Raw genomic sequence first — 9,591 nt, 5'->3', positions numbered from 1 at the left:
TTGCAAACTAAAACTTAAGCGAAAATAAAATTATGGCTGCCAAAATTTTGATGTTACAATATACATGAAATATGAAAACAACAAATAACGATATATACTGTGTTTGTAAGTGATAAATAATCTAGTAATTAAAATATCGATGTAATTTAGGATATGTTTATCTGTCGTATTAAAATATCTGCGAATAGTTTTATGGGGAATGAAAAATTGAAGTTGAAGTGAATTACGATGAAGTGATGAGTTACGAACTTTTTGTCATCAATAAAGAATGATGTATGTCATCCGAGCCTGAAACGGTTCTCCGAAAATTGCTTCATCTACGAACGTGTCGTCGGCAGAATAGATGAGACATTCTGTCTGCGAATCGTTCGTAGATGACGTAATTGTCGGTGAATCTTTTCAGACTCATATCATCCTAAGTTGATTTTCAATTTATCATTTATGCAGAGTTTATAGTTTAAGTTATCAATGTACTCACCATAAACTGGGCAGTTATGAGTCGTAAGATTTCATAGCCAACGCTAGATTACCGCCGTCATATGACCTCATCATTGCTCATTATCTTTAGCCAGGAAACAGCCAATCTCCACTAAAACTTTCATGCCACACTGTATTCGTAATCGACCTATGCTCTGCTTGAAATGCTTTGCGAAATAATTAATATATAGATTGAATTATTCCATTTATTTATATACACACACGCCTACAATTTTTTTGTAATATTCTTGTTCCCAAGTTCCTAAGTTAATATTAAGAAAATATAGTGGAAGTCTTTTTATGCATTTAAAGGATATATTTTCATCATTAATCAATTTAAAAAATATCTAAGTATATAATATAATTTAAGATAACCGAAACCTAATAATTCAAATATTTTCAGTACCTCCGGAGAAATGTCCGAAAATTCACAAAGAATATTATCTGAGCCCTACAATAATTTTGTTTTCGTTGAGGACAAATTGAATAAAACAAAGGGCGACTGGTGCGAAGTTTCCTCTGGAAGTTATGGTCGCAAAATTCCGTTTTTTTGTTTTGTCAGTCGAAGACGTTATGAGGCATGATGGAGGACTTTATCGATGTAGGCAACTTTCTAGGTTTTGTTAGTGCTAAGAGTTCCATCCCTTCTATAAGTTATATATTATAACTTATAGAAGGGATCGCCCAGTAACAACACCACGGACCTTTGTATAACAAGCTCCGAAAAATCTGGGTAATAAAAAAGGTATGTGCGCGTTTAATACCTGACGTTTGATATATAATTATGCAACTGGAAAGTTTAAAATTAGTTATTTACGTAACGTTTGGAATCTGACAAGTGTACATTCACTTGTCAGATTGCCAAACGTTACAGATAATAAAATTATTAGATGTCATTCTAATTGATTGATTGAAATAGTTTTATGACAAAACACAAAAAAGTGCAGAAACTAATGAGAAATTAAAACTTAATGACAACGGAAAAAATAATATAAATATTAAATATTAAAAAAGTGAGGAATTTATTTCTTTTTGCCTTTTAGATTATTTGAAACGTGCTTGTCCCGAGGGTTCCTGTAAACCACACGGTAATAAATCTTCAACAGGCAACAGAATAACATTAATATCGGAGGTGCCGACTTTATTCTGCCTCGGAGACCAATAAATACATTTAAAACTGATCGAAACCTAATATCTGCAATCCAATTTTCTCTCGAATAAAAATGTAATGGATTTTTTACAGTCGCAAGTCTGATCGATTTGAAACTTAGGTACGATCGGCGGTTGAGTAGGAACCCTCAAGGGGTCCCTCTTGGGGCCTATGTTAGTAATTTTCATTGGTTCTCACGTGGATTTTAGTGTTTTCCATTTATGACGATCGATTTTAAACGGCGTGGCGGCGCGTCATTTACTTTTATACAGAATAGAGTACTTTGCGTTTTTCTGCGCACGTCAAAGTTAATGTCAATCTTGACCATGCCAGCCACCCTAAAAATATTATAATACTTTTGTAGTGACATTGCAGAACTGTATTATATGTAGGGCGACTAGTGAACGAACCCCCGCCTCTAGTCGTCTCTTGGCTGTCGTTTATGAAGCACATATTGTTATATTTAATTAATTGGCAATAAAGTATTCGTTAATGAAGTTAGGTCTTTCTCTCTAAGTCACCCATCCCGATACTTTGTTATCATTTCACGCTTTATCGGCTTAGACAATATTGAAATTTGTAAAACAACACAACACATACTTTGAAGTATGCAAAAGACTTTGGGTACCTTACATCCCCAAATAAACATTCCCATGGACAAAAAAGGGATAACTCATTATATTTTTTAAGTTTCACCGGCACAGTAAAATCGAATGCTTTAGCTTAATAAAAAGATTTGATTGCGTCCGAAATTCTTTCAAGAAAGAACTATCTGTGCCTAAATTATTCTGTGGTCGAGTTTGGTGAACGTGAGAATCTAATTAATGTTCGCCTTTTGATCCGTTTATTGATCTAATATTTTATCGTCTTATGCTATCTGCGCACATTTATGCTTTTCAACTTTTAATTTGTTTCACGCTTGGTTTCTTGTTTATGCGCAACGCTGCGTTGCGAATTCATCGCATCATCAATTGATTGGATAAATACATGTCTTGGATGTCGTCAGAGGCGATTAAGGGTATAAGATGATATAAGATGCATTGGCAAAATAAACCAAAGAGGCTTAAAATGAGACGGCCAGTTGTAAAATCGCAGGCAAATGCTAGTAATGAATGAAATGATATAAAGTAATCATATTGAGAGGACCATTGTTCGTATTATTCGCATCGTATGAAGTATATTTATTTTCTCCGTGTCATTAGCTGTTATTTTCAAGAAATAGAGTTAAAAGAATTTAGCGATTCATAGAAAAATGAAGATAATTCTTTGCAGATGAGACAAGGTGAGAACAGAGATTAAGTGAGCTCCAGAAGCGAACATTAGTGACTCAACATAAAATAAGTAATGTGCTGATGGATGACCATTTGTAAAAGGCGTGAAATGTGGCGAACAGACAGATTTTATATTAATATATAAGAATAAATCACACAGGTTGAGTTAGCCCTAAAGTGAGTTCGAGACTTTGGGATGCCAACACAATATTCTATAACATGTAGATAGTATAGATAGACATTCAAGAAAAAGATCGTTTTCCATGTTGAACTGACTGGGGTTCGAACACGAGATCTCCAGTGTATAGCAGGCCGGCATGATGACCAAGGAAGTTGTAAATTCTCACGGCAACCTTTAATTATCTGAACATACAGTCACTTCTGTACCCTATATGTTCTGTGTACAGTACAGAGTCCGCAAGAGTGCAATATTCTCTGTATCGCTTTACATAATTACCGCAGGGCCATTACCGAAGCAATAAATTTTAACTATCTCAAGAAAATAACTAGTTTCGAATACTTGAGAATCACAAATCACCAGTAATGTGTACCTTCTTTTTGATAGCTTTGATATGAGTCATGTGGATAAAATAATGGATAATTTGGTGGTTTTTTTATTAAAATGTTTTATTAAACTGTGTGTAAAATTATGTTATCCACATATCATCATCGGGTACAGGAACCAGGGCTCGAAATCGTTGTTTTTGTAACTCGGTTAAATATATAGTTTGTAGGACATAGATTAACATAAATGATAGTTTGGTTTATTCCAATAATGCTATATTTTTGCATAATAGTATACGAATATTTTTTATGATATATATATTCTTGAAGCGTAACTTTCAAATTATTTAATTTCACTTGCTATGTAATTTGGAAAATTAACTCGTTTCGCTCGCTTTTTTGTTGGTATCAAGTAAACTAATATAGGTACCATTTCTGTAAAAATTTACTTAATATGTATTATAAGAAAAATATTAACCAAATTCCAAATCCGACTATGCAAGTTATTGGTGATTGCTCCTCTTCGAGCGGAACACTTATCGGTTGATGCGGGCAAACGAGCAGAATCGTTTTGATTATGGTAATTTTGAACATACTCGACATGAAATGCGTGAAAACTGGTTTCAAAAATTAACTGAGTGTCCGTGTGGAATAGCGCATGCTAATTTTATCCCAAAACTCTCACACGAACGAAGCCCTCAGGCACAGCTAATTTGAAACATCACCTATACATTAGATTGCGCATTCGAAGCATGCAAAATGCATCTGAATGCAATTCTGCATCTACTAATTACTCGTCAGAATTACTCAGAATACATCAAGTGTTTACCGTTGAATGTAGTCCAGGTAACTGGAACAAGTTTTGCAAATGTATATACTTACATTTAATTGTAATACGAGAGCTTTGTTCTTGGTCTATTCTTAGCATGTCAAATAATATTATATATATACATAAGTTATAACTTATGTCTTCATTTTGTGCAATAAATAGGAATACAATTGTTAACTAATAGACTGGTGCTCCGTACCTTCGCACGGGTGAAATATTATGCATAATAAATACATAAAATCCTTCCTCTTGAATAACTCTACTCTATCAATTAAAAAACCCGCAAACAAAATCAAAGTCTTGCAAAATCCAAAGTTGCGTATAAATCCGTTGGGCAGTTTTAGAGGTCTAAGCATACATAGGGACTGATAGTGGGAAACGACTTTATTTTGTGCTACGAAATGATTTATTTTCTTCGTCTTTTAAAATAATACCAAACACTAGGTTTTTTGAACGCTCTGGTCACGGGAAAATTTCAATATGTTCTGTTAAAGAAAGGCTAAACATCATGATCTATAAGTAAATTTCAAAATTTCAACGAAAAAGCGTTATAAATAAATAAATAAATATATTAGGACAAATCACACAGATTGAGCTAGCCCCAAAGTAAGTTCGAGACTTGTGTTATGGGATACTAACTCAACGATACTATATTTTATAACAAATACATATATAGATAAACATCCAAGACCCGGGCCAATCAGAAAAATATCATTTTCCATCATGACCCGACCGGGGATCGAACCCGGGACCTCTCGGTTCAGTGGCAAGAACCTTACCACTGCGCCACCGAAGTCGTCCTTTGCCGAACTTGTGAATTTTTTACCAATGGAATAGACGAGAAGCTATGGGACAGTATAAATAGACATAGACATAGACAGTATTTCAGAATTACTCCAATATTAACAGCTGTTCAGAATCATGGACTGACGCTGTAGTTATATATATAATATTGCCAATGTATAAAAAGTCACCCTGTACAAAAGGACGGAGGGAGGACAACATCGGGAACTTGCACATTGATGGACAGTTTAGTTTACTAGTGTGTATGCGAATTCTTGTCACTAGTTGGCGGTAGGTAGTCGTAAAAGTCGTGTCAGATGCCTTTAGGCGAATTGAATAAAATCTGACAGCTGCGTCTGCAATGACATACTTGATATGAATGAATGTTTCAACTTTGTTTATTTCTTACTAAAAGTCGATTACTCTTAATCTGAGCTTATGTATTAAAATTAATGTATATGAGAGAATCCTCTCCATATATAGTACAGTCCACCGCATGCCTAGTCAACCTGCATAGATCCTTATGCCGTGGTAATAGTGGCGAGTTTGCAACGAATTTTCGCAGCTTGTTGTGGTGTTGAGTGTACATTCGTCTGCACGTACAGTCAAAGACCTCTATGTCCCGGCAATAGAGGCGAATTTGCCTTGAATATGGGTAGTTAAGTGTCTGTAGGTTTTAATGTTAATTCAGATATTCTCTTGGAATTAATTTGTTTGGAATTTTCGTGCTCCAAGTATTTGAGGTTATAGATAATAATAATATATTTTACATACATATATAGTGAGGGGTAGGAACATGTCTAATTTGAAAAAGTTCACGTGGAATCCACACGGGCGAAGTCGCGTATAGTGTTGTTTAATTACGTAATTTAATGGCGAACTCTCTCTTAGCCTTTTTTATATTTTACAAGATTTTCAGCAATATCAATTGAAACCATCCATATGTCTGTCTATCTGTCTGTCTGTTCCGCTTTCATGGCTAAACTTCTGGACCGATTTTGATGAAATTTGGTTTGCGTGTAGTTAAAGATCCCTATTAAAAATCCCCAAATGACAAATCGTATATGTACTGCTTTCGCGAAGATAAATTCACGCGGGCCAAGCCGCGGGCAAAAGCTAATTTATATAATAAAGTCCACCAAAATAACTGTAACGCGAAAATTGAACTCTACTACTTAATAAGTTCATAATGGAAGCTTCTAAAGCTTCGGTTATTACCTCGTACAATATTAAACATACCTCGTACAATATGAAAGTAAGTAGTTTATACTCATTGGATATAGAAAATGAAATGATCGTAGCTATTTTCTACAAGCCCAATGCAAAACCAACTTTTTAACCCCCGACGCAAAAAGTGGGGTGTTATAAGTTTCACCGCTAAGTGTGTCTCTCTGTCTGTGTACGTACGTGGCACCGTAGCTTAACTACGGGTGAAACGATTTTTGTATTTGACAGCTAATTAATATGCGGTGGTTCTTAGACATGTTTGATCAAAATCGATTCAGTCATTCAAAAGTTGTAGCGAAATGATATTGAAAGTCGGGTATAGGCTATAGCCTAGACCTTCCTCAAAAATCACATTATCTTTTGGTGTAAACCGCATGAAAATCCGTGCCGAACAGACAGACGCAGCAGAAAACATTTGATTTATATGTAAGGAATATACTTAAAATATGTTAGGTTAAAATCTCTCTTTTGGATCAACAGCCCAACATCAATTTAAAAAAAAATGCATTTCAAAAATTATGCACCTCTTTACAAAGAAATTTCCGCACGCCCGGTCGATGTCTATGGGGATGATGAGTATTTTGGCCAACGATCGAGTTTGGCCATACAAAGATGAAATGTCGCCATCATTCTGGGTACTTTACCGCGCGATGACGGCGATTTAGTGTCAATTTTTGTTTAAATTAATTTAGTATTTTAAGTTTTCATTTCTAATTTAATTAAATTACTTAATTTTTTTATTATTATTACAATATTATCTAAATAGACGAATTAATACACTTAAATTAAGATTGTGATTAAACTAGTATAGTATGAAATTTAAAAAAAATTGAAAGACGATAAATAGGATTTTTCATAGCTTGTGAAACCAAAAAATAAGACAGAGATATAAATAACATTTAAACAAAGTGTTTTATCGAAAGCTGTCACGAATGAAGTCATTACTATAGTCATTTTGTGCCATAGTTCAGGCTCGAAGTCGCAATAAATTTTCGGAGATAGTTCTGCCATGAAGACATTATCGCAAGCTGCCAGCTGCTGGGGAATGGCGCTTGAAATTCTTCATTGTATTTTGGACAAATGTATATCACCATCACTTAATAGTATAAAACAAAGTCGCTTTCCGCTGTCTGTCTGTACGTTTAGATCTTTAAAAATAAACGCAACGGATTTTGATGCGGGTTTTCATAAAGTTAGTATGATTTCTGAGGAAGGTTTAAGTGTTATACCCAAGAGAAGCCGGGATGAGCCGCTAGTTTAGAACTAAAACTCATGAAACAGCAGTATCTCTCTCTTTCTCTCATTTGAGCGTTTTCCCGGTTGCTTTCTCAGACCGGAGCCCAGGCCGAAACTCAAATTAGTCGTAGAACACCTTCACTTGAAGTAAATAATTTGTTAACGTGTTTTTAATAATGATAATTTTCAATTTATTATTATAATATAGGGTAAGTAATTACCCTATTATTATTTACCTAATTCGATAGGGTAGTTTACAAAAATCCATAATTTTTGTAAGGTAAGTCTGCAGTGATAGTTTTATATATCGGTAAAGAATAAAATAACTTTCTTACATCGATGATTGTATGTAAATACATTTGAATTTTGACATAATTATCGTATAAATAAATTGTGGTTTCCACACTTTAATAGGTGCATTGAATTTACCTCATCAAATTTGCTCAAATCAAAACTATAATCGAACAAAACCATTGAAATTGCAGGTTTTAAAACTCCAAAAATGCTCGCGATTTGACTTTCAATTTGCGCCGCCGCCGCCGGTTAGAACCGGATCAAACTAGTTCAATCCGGCCAAAGCCAGTCTCTGGCTCATTAGCGGGTAGTCACGTCGGCAAACGCAGATTGTGCTAATGCCTCTATCGTATAGAATTGATAGCATTGGGTATTCAAGCCATTTTCAGCAAGGAATATTCTGTTTATCTTTAAATGTGTAATATGAATGAAGGCATCTAAGTACTATTATTTACTTAAAGACGTTTCCTAATGGTAATGCTAAGTTCTACAATCTGTCGTGGTTTACAATTTTTTTTTTCTTACGCCTTGATGGGTGTCGCGATTCCATTCTATTTTCCTAGATGTAAATACAAAAAAAAAAAAAAAATATGCATCAAAAGAACACTGTCACGCTTAAATCGCTATCTGGGTCGAAAATAGGTCAGAAAATATCTCCTTATCCTCGAAGCATCTCAAACTTTTAATCCAATCAGCGGATTTTCTTCAAATCGATTGAAATTGATTGATCGTCCCCTTTTTATAACTTCGCGCCATGAAGCTTTTAAATTTTCTCTGTCGGCTCTATGAATTAAACAAACCCTTACAAGGTTAACACATTTATTATAGTATCTTTGAGCTAAATTATCTCGATTTATTATCGAATCCGAATCATTTTAATTTATTATCGTTTATTGAAGCGGTTGCGGTCCAGTGGTTAAGACCGTCCTTAGGTCGAAAGGTCCCGGGTTCGAATTCTACTCATGCCACATTAGTTTGTATACCAAGTCGTCATCAACCACCGCTTCTAAAATAGGAAAACATCGTGAGGAAACCTGCACACTGGTTGACAGTTTAAATTCACTAGTGCATATGCGACCACTTGCCACTAGATGTGGGTAATTTCGTGTCAGATTTCTTTAGGCGATTTGAATAAAATCCGACACCAGTGTTAGCAATAACACACTTGATTAGATAAAGATAGCATGTGTGTTCGGAAGGACCGTTGACATGCATATTCTTGTTGATAAAACAAAGTCAGAACTTTTTGAAAAAAATAAAAATATATATTCAACGGCCCACCAACAAAACACCAAGCTTGTATCATTGTTTTCCCTTTCCACCATGATCACGCCACGCCTCGTCCGAAATGTTATTAAAATGCTACCCTTTACTGTCTTTATATATGACTAGATGTTGCCCAGGGCTTGGCTCCCGTGGGAATTTTGAGATAAAATATAGCCTATAGCAATCTTGCATAATGTAACTTTTTAATGATGAAAGAATTTTTAAAATCGATTCGGTAGTTTAGGAGATTACCCGCTTCAAACAAAAAGCCCGCACAAACGCATACCTCTTTATAATAATAGTATAGATTTGAATTTACAATATGTACATGAAACAAGTTTTTTTGTTAGACAAATAAAAAAAACCCGACTTTCAATATTCATTTCGCTACAACTTTTGAATGACTGAATCGATTTTGATCAAACATGTCTAAGAACCACCGCATATTAATTAGCTGTCAAATACAAAAATCGTAGCCTATAAGCCTAATTATATATAATTTATTATGTTTTACTCTAACGAAGCCGGGACGACCCGCTTCCTTCCCGATCCCG

The sequence above is a fragment of the Plodia interpunctella genome, chromosome 5 (genome assembly GCF_027563975.2).
Source record: "Plodia interpunctella isolate USDA-ARS_2022_Savannah chromosome 5, ilPloInte3.2, whole genome shotgun sequence".
Classification (NCBI taxonomy): domain Eukaryota; kingdom Metazoa; phylum Arthropoda; class Insecta; order Lepidoptera; family Pyralidae; genus Plodia; species Plodia interpunctella.
This window is presented reverse-complemented; position numbering follows the sequence as displayed.